We start from the raw sequence: 7,937 nt of genomic DNA, 5'->3' as shown, positions 1-7,937 counted from the left end.
GCCCTTTTAAACTGCGCGCATGCGCAGTGGGCCTGCTGTCGGGGAAAGCTGGTGTTGGGCTGCATGTGCCAGGGGAGAAGTGGGTAGGCAGAATCCCTGATAACCACCAGTATCATACCCAGCTGGAGGTCTGGAGCCTCTATCATGAAGTACCTGCTCTCCACCAGGGCTGGCAGGGCAGAGTTGTGGAAGACACAGGTGTTGTGGGCACTGCTGCCTGCCCACCTGGCATGCACATTTGTGAAGGCACCATGGTGGTCTACGATAGCCTGTAGCACGATGGCATGGAAGCCCTGCCAGCTGTAGTAGGGTCGGTTGCTATGGGGCGGGCAGGTGATGGGGATGCAGATCCTTTCCAGGGCCCTGATGCACTGGGGGAAGCCCTGGGCACAGAACCCTGCTACCATCTCCGCCAGGTCATGCGTGGGGAGCACAGTGTTCCCCAGCATATCCTGGAAGGCGTCACACATCTCCAAGATGACCCTTCACAGCGGTAGCCTTGCCGACGGTGAAGAATTGGCTGACATGGTGAAGGCTGGTGGGCATGACCAACGTGAGCAAGGCAGTGGGGAGCCAGGTGTCTGTGGGGTGGGGCTGTTGCTTTGGTGGTATCCTGCTGCTCCAAATGCAGGCGGAGCTTCTCCAGGAGTTCCTGGACATTGGCCAGGGTCATCTGGAACACCTCCAGCCACTACTCATCATCCCAGGTGGTCTGAATGATGTGTAGCTGCCAGTCCTGGCCAGGTGGGCCCACAGGTGGCAGGGTTGGAAGCCCAGGAGGGCATGGATGGCCCCAGCGGTGGCATCCAGGAGTATGTCCTTGGCATTTCTCCCAGGGTCTGGGCAGCAGCATGAGTTCCGAACGGCAGCCACATGGAGGTGGGAGCCTGGGACAGCATGGTGAGGCCAGCCAAGTGAGCGCAGCATGCAGGAGAGCTGGCATGGCCCAGACTGCTCTGAGTCAGATAGCGGTTGCCACGGCAGGCCAGTAGGGTAAGCAGCATGGTAATTAGGAGCCCAGGGTGTTGGATGTCAGTGGTGGATCAGCCATGGTGAGGGGAGGCAGAGGCTGTGGCGAGAGAGCCGCCACGTACTGCCTCTGTGCTCTGCACACTGCTTTTGGCCAGAAAAGTGGCTGGCCAGGGAACAGGCAGTGGGGCTGCCTTTTAAAGATGGCTGCTGGCTGCTGACCAGAGTTTCCAATCCCCCCCCTGGTGGTGGCAGGGCCACAGGGAGTGGGAGCGGTCTGCTGCTAAGAACAGCAAATCCACTGCTATGTCATGTCCCTATGTGTAGACGTGTGTCCAGGAGAGTTTACTTTTGAGTAGGTTACTCAAAGGTAAACTGCTCCTGGATTATTTGCACATGTAGACACACCCTGTATTCACATTGCTTTAATATTGTGTGACTCAGTTTACTTATTTAGCTTGTGCACAGAGAATGAAGGATTAAATGCCAGGACTGGCTATGTGCAGGAGGAAAGAAGATGAATCTTTAGTGTCAACACGGTTTTGAATGGCTTAGTGGCATATCAACAAAGGTAGTAATACGTTGGACCACTTTATTCTGCCCTACATCTGTTTGTTTCTGCAAGAGAGTCCTCCAATCCCTAGCATGGTGTGTGTGTGTAAGAGAGGGTTTGCCCTTGCTTGCAGACATGTCCCAAGTTGGAGTGCGGCAACTGGGGATGTCTGTGAAGTGCAATCAGCTGTGTCACGATATATTGCAACATCTGTTTCTGGCTGGGAAAAGTGGAGCAGCTTTGGAGAACTGAAGAGTTTGAAAGGGAACAGATGATTATCTTTGGGGGTGCTCAGGGCAGTGTGGGCTGGATTGGGAATGGAAAGATATTTAGCATCTGGCTGACTGGCCTTTTCCCCAATAAATGCTTTTACAGAAGAGACTGGTTGGTTGTGCTGCTTGGAGTTATGGGTTGCACTGGGTCATGCTTAAAGGAGGTGATGTCTCTCAGGAGCAGGGAGAACCAGGGAGACTGAAAGACTGAAAGGCAAGGGTCTCAGACTGAGAAGGAGCTCAGGCTTCCCCCTTGTTCTAGAAAGCAAGCCTGGGTTGGCTTCAACAGGTACTCTTGGAAAACAGTATGCCACAGCCATCCCAAGCAAACACCCCCATGGAGAATATTACGTGACATTATTTTTCAAGTGGAAAAAGAAGCTATAAGAAGTTAACATACTACTTGACATGACACAACCCATTTTTAAAAGTACTGAGTAAAGTGATTTTGCAGGATGAAAAACCAAAATCATAAGAAAGGAGCCAGTTAAAAGCTAAAAGTGAGTCCACTGAGTTTTTAAGACTCCTTTCAAAAACATGCAATTCAAGATGTGTATGTAGGAAACCACTTTCACCTCTTATTTATTTATTTATGCAATTTATATGCCTCCCTTCTCAACAAAGGCTTGGACAGCTTTCAGTAGGAGAAATAGAACCACTTAAAAGAGACTATAGTATAAATAAAACAAAATATTTAAAATAAAATGAAATAAAACAGATCCATTAAACAACATCTTGGTCTAGCTTTGTTTGCTAAATGCCTGCCCAAATAGAAATAGAAATCTATCCAGCTTTAATTTGAATGTGTAGCAGGGCCTCAAGGAAAATTAGTGTTTAACAAAACCAGATCTTGAGGGCGAACTCCTCCTGCCTTCACTTGGGCATAGGCCTGTTGACTTCATTGTGCATGTCTACATGTTCTTTAATGCTCAGTGGTTACTGCACATTTAATTTAGTTCTTGTATAATCAAGTACTAAATAAATTTGCAGTAACTGGGGTTAGTGCACAGTAGTGCTTGCAAACGCCTTTTAAGTAATGCTACTGCACAGTAGCCTAATAGTACTATGCAGTAGAGTATTAGCACTGTCTGTGCTGTGATGCATTATCACACAGTAGTATTAGGCTGCTGTGCTGTTAGCGTCTTGTTTAGATGTGCCCAGTGAGAAGTTTTATGCAAGTAGGATTTGACTCTGTAAGTGAATATATGAGGTACAGCAATTGGTACCACCTGGGGTGGGGATTGGCTGGGGCAGGGTGTGGAGAGAGAGCTGCTGTGAGTGCGGCCAGCTGGTGCATGTGTGTGTGTGGCACTCTAGGAAAACTTGTATATTGTTCCCCTTTGGTGCTTTCCTGACAAGCAGCTGGAGGTTGGGGGGCAGGCTGGAGTGGGCACCACTTCTGCTGCCTGGGGTAAGGATTGGCCAGGGGGTGGGGAGCGGGGTGGCAATGGCCTGGATTTCCTTAGAAAAATATGGTCACCCTATCATTGTATTTGGCTTATAGAACTTGGCTACCAGGTAATCACGGTGATGTTGAAAGATAAAGCCAGAATCAAGTTCAGGCCTTCCTAAAGAACAAATTTTGATTCATTTGTATTTTAAGCAGGATCTTCTTTCGAAGTTTTCAGCTGTTCAGATAGCTCCTTTGTAGTTCTGGGGCAGTAGAATAACATCAGGGCTGAAGTTGCCCTTGAATGCCCAAGCAGTTGTTTACCTATTCCCACCTAAACAGTCTGTATCTTTTTGATTTCCACCCTCTTCCTTCCCCCTTTACAATTTTAGCATATTTCTGTTGGTCCTTAGGATCCACCCCATCCTTTATCCATGTGTTACAGGCATCAGCATGATTTAGAGTTCAATCACTGATTCCTGCTGTAATAATAAGAGCTCTCCTTTGAAAAAGTAAAAAAGACTGTTTATGTGCTACTGATAGTTTTGTGATACCATCAGGCTTCTTATGAACACTACGCTACAAATAATATCTCACAGTAGTTTTAGCTTCCTGTGGAGCCTGGGAGTGTTGGGACAGTTTAGTTTAATTTGGCTTCTGTATGTGACCATATCAGGCCATGGCCATGAACTTGGAGGCTCAGCCTGACCAGCATAGCTACTATCCTAGCCTGCCATCCTGTAGCTGACCATCCAGACTGGGCAAGGCTGGCCTGAAGCCTCCATCAGGACCAGTCCTCCACCTGTTCCTGTCACAGGAGAGGCTAGTTAGGGCCAGCAGACTTTTTACTTCTCCCATATAAACCCCTGAGCTGGAACAGGCAGTACCTGGGTAATAGGACTCAACTTCATCCCGAACTACTTTTGAGTTCACTATGTTTTGCTCTCTGACTGTTCATTCCCTTGGCTTCTCAACCCAGCTCATTCTCTGACTCTACTCTTGGCTTGATCTCCCAGCTTTCTGACTTGGCTCGTTTAGATTTTATGTTAGTGGATTTTGTTTTTTTAGATGGTTTAGAGAGAGATTTATAATATGACTTAACACTAAATGTGCATTTTTGTTAAGTATTTTCTGCTGTGCATTTTGCTTTTGCCTCCATAGTTTCTTCTGTTAAGCAATCAATTAATTAGGCTTCTCTTCTAGAAGTTTGAAACATTCGTTGTCACTATTATGTTAGTCCAACTTTAAGACCTTACTTTCACAAGCCAGTTTTTCAAATTTGCATCTAAACTGGAGCTAATTTGGAGTTGGGTTTCCCTGGGAGCATTTATATGTGCACCTGACTGCGCAGTGACCAGTTACTGCGCAGTCCTGGTGGCACACAGATTATTTCTGACTCTGCTGCCCAGTAACAACTAGGTACTATGCAGTAGCTTGTTGCTACTGTGCGGTAGCGTCAGTGTCACAGTTCATGCCTGCCAATGCTACATCACCATAGCAATGAGCTACGTTGCCATAGCTAGCTGCTACAGCAATGTACTGGCTCATGTAGATGCACTTCCTGTGACTAAAGCCAGGGTTTGTATTTAGATTTGACAGTGCTGAAATCATGGGTGCAGACAGAAGTGCATCTCCTTGCTGAAACTGAGAATGCTTTGGAGGAAGTGATTTGAGTTACAACAATCCCCCGGACCAAGCGGAAGTTCCATGTTGCTTCTAGGGGGAAGGGGAACCTAGCTACTGCCTGCAGCTGGTTTCCCCTAACAATGGCCCCTGCTCCCTGTGAGGCTGCAAGGTTTTCAGGATGGGAGAGGAGGAAAGGGAGAAGAGGGAGCTCATTCTAGGGGTTATGCAGCTGGTGCTGGAGGGTGGGGTGGCTGAATTGGAGCCCCCACCTTGGGGCGGACAGGGGAGCTGAAAAAAACCACGAACAAACTACCTCCGCTCCCTTTCCCCCTTCACATTCTGAAAACAGCTCAAGGCTGGAAGACAGGCAGACAGAAGTTACAGAAGATGGTATGTTTGAAATGTCTTCGTTTGATCTCTCATCCAGTGAGGGTTCTGATTTTCACCCAGTCAGCCATGTTTTGAAGCAGTCTGAAGCTATGCACTTGTGTTTGGTCACAGCTATAAAAGGCTACTTTCACTAGCCAGATCGGGTGAAAATTGTTATTTCTGTTTGTGTTCCACGTGTACTATTACAAAACTTATAGAAATATTGTAAGGACTGTCTTCAGATTGTTGCTGTCTACTGGCTTGAATGATAGAAGTCCCGTGAAATTGTTACCAAAAGATTTTAGTTGTATTTTGAGTCAGAGAATACGTCTTTTTTAATTTAGAGTCTCAGGTGGATCTAAGATCCATATTCAGCTGTGGGTCATCTTCTTTTACTTATACATGTACTGGAATCATTGCTTTTTCCTGTTCTGCAGTAAATTGAAAATGGTGATATTTTACTATTCATAAATCTGAATCAGATTTTCCAACATGGCTTCTTTTATCCAGCTGTGATAGAAAAGTCTTTCTTGTTGGCTAGTGTCAAATTAAAATACTTTTCTTTAGGTGCATATTAATGCTTTCTGAAAAAGTGATGAACTAGTGGTGCTGGCAGGTATAGTGCCTGTGCATTTTGCCAATGAGTGTGCTCCTAGTTGGATCTCAATTAGTGTATTCCTAGACTTTGCCTAAGCACTATCTACCTGTTCTCATCTTGGAGCACTGCTTTTGTGGCTACATAGACAAACGCTTCATCAAAGCCAGAGGTGATGTTCTTGGTCTCCCTGTAGTCCCTTATGCTGGACATAGAGGTCACTGCAACATAAAAGAGCTCTAAAATACAGCCACAAGAGCATTCCTCAGGTGTCAGGAGTTCAGCCACAGATTATATTTGAGTACCACCCTGGAAGGGCATGTGTCAGAAGCGAAGGGGGGAGAAGGGAGCAGATATGAATTGACTTATTTAGTGTCCTACTTTAGCAAATCAGATGAGTTAAAGATGAATTAAAATATTAAATTATTTAACATCACCTATCTCTGTCTGTGTTTGGCTTGCATGTGCATTGTGAATTATTGAATGACAAATTTTCTCTTTCAAGACTCATCAGAAGCAGTCCCTAATGTGATAAATATATTTACATGGAGCTGTGGTGCACTACAGTACATATCATGCTGACACACCAGTATATCATAATTTAATATGAGCTTAAAAATGTTAATATAGAAAAATACTAGCTTTCTGACTGTTTTTTAATTATGATTATTACATTGTAAACTAAGGAAACAAATGTAATGCTTCCTGCCACTGTCACCTTTTTGCTTTGCATTACCATCTCCAAGTCTCTTCTTCTAGTTATAAATATTTCAGATTATATTCCTCCATATATTTTAGCCTTTATTTTTTAACACTCCTTTTTTCATATTTCCATGATCTCTTCACTTCTCCGCTCTTACTAGGTTTCAGCTCTTTCCACTTGCTAGCAACTGTGAATTTCACTAACATTTGGTTCTACCTCTTCTTTAATGAAGATGTTATCTCCACATTCATGCCAAAACCTGTTCAACTAAACACCTTCTTTTTGACTTGATCTACTGACACATTCATCCTTACCCTTAATGCATAGTCTTGGCTGGTTTTTAAACCATCCAGCACAACTGGATTTTGCAAATCCATTTCTGTTAAAACTATTAACAAAGCAATCAAGATTTTTTCTGGAAAGATTTATTCTTTGCTTTGGTTCTTTCAGGATCTCAGGGCTCACTTATGGTTGGAATCTGCCTTAGGTAAAGCCAATGACACCCAGTATTAGTTGGGTGGTGTAGCTTCTATGGGTGCCTGTACATGAGTGTGGAGGCCACTCTGATGCACTGTAATGACAATGTGTCATTACACTGTAATGACAGGGTGATTAATCGAGTCTGCTGTAGTGTGGCAATGACCATGCTTCAGCAGCCTCTGTATATCGTGTATCAGTGTCTCCATGCTTGAAAATGGTGATGGGGGTTGCTTGAACTGAAGCATGTGTAATGAGCTTTAGTTCAAGTGCCCAGGCCAGACACTACCCCACTTTAATTAGAGTGGCTCCTACTCTAATTGAAACACTGCCTCCCTCTATCACTGCAGTACGTGTAAAAATGCCCTACATGTGGGAGTGCAACAGACCTGGCTGCTGGGAGGTGCTTCCAGGTATTGGCCTTATTTGGCTGAAGAAATTGGATAATGCAAAGTATATTTTTTCCTTGCCTTTGAGCAATTATTTCAGGCGGAGGGCCTCTTACCGAGTTTTCACAAGCTATCGAGGGCCGCATGGGTAGCCCTGCCCCTCAACAGGCGCCCCATCCCCTGGTCGCTGTCTTGTGACTGGAAGCCCCCTGACGTTTGCCACCAGAAGTCCCTCCCCTTGCCCCTAGAAGTACTTCTTTCAGCAAGGAGTATTATCCTCTCAGAACCAGAAAAATACCAATTATATTCTAAAAAGTGAACATCTAAAACATTAATTTGATTTCAAAAAAATATTTTTGTCCTGGTTTACCTGTGTTTCTGTAGTGCACATAGAGATGATTGCACAATAGCTTAAAATGGAGTCTTACTCTTGTATATTGTGGGGGGACTGGGTATAGGTTTGTGGGTATATGGGGTGAGGGCGCATGTAGGTATTTGTGGGCCACCCATACCAGCGCAGGCCTGGGCTCCCCAGTCCAGCCATGCAGCTGGGAGCCATGTTGGGCTGGAGCAGGGCGGGGGCAGAAAGCAGGG

At 45.3% G+C, this 7,937-nt stretch overlaps 1 protein-coding gene and 1 long non-coding RNA gene across 2 annotated transcripts in view; both read left to right on the top strand.

Moving 5' to 3' along the window:
- Positions 1–7,937, top strand: part of ADAMTS3 (ADAM metallopeptidase with thrombospondin type 1 motif 3) — a 277,324-nt gene that overhangs the window by 143,759 nt on the left and 125,628 nt on the right. The gene's annotated exons all lie outside the window — the stretch shown is intronic.
- LOC109309494 overlaps positions 1,419–7,937 on the top strand; it is a 25,471-nt gene continuing 18,952 nt past the window's right edge. Inside the window, exon 1 of the long non-coding RNA XR_002100930.1 lies at positions 1,419–1,429. This is a non-coding gene — a long non-coding RNA (uncharacterized LOC109309494). The remainder of the gene's footprint in view (positions 1,430–7,937) is intronic.

Source organism: Crocodylus porosus, unplaced genomic scaffold, assembly GCF_001723895.1.
Source record: "Crocodylus porosus isolate Cpor-Errol unplaced genomic scaffold, CroPor_comp1, whole genome shotgun sequence".
Classification (NCBI taxonomy): Eukaryota; Metazoa; Chordata; order Crocodylia; family Crocodylidae; genus Crocodylus; species Crocodylus porosus.
The sequence above is the reverse complement of the archived record's forward strand: the minus strand, read 5'-3'. Positions and strand labels throughout refer to the sequence as shown.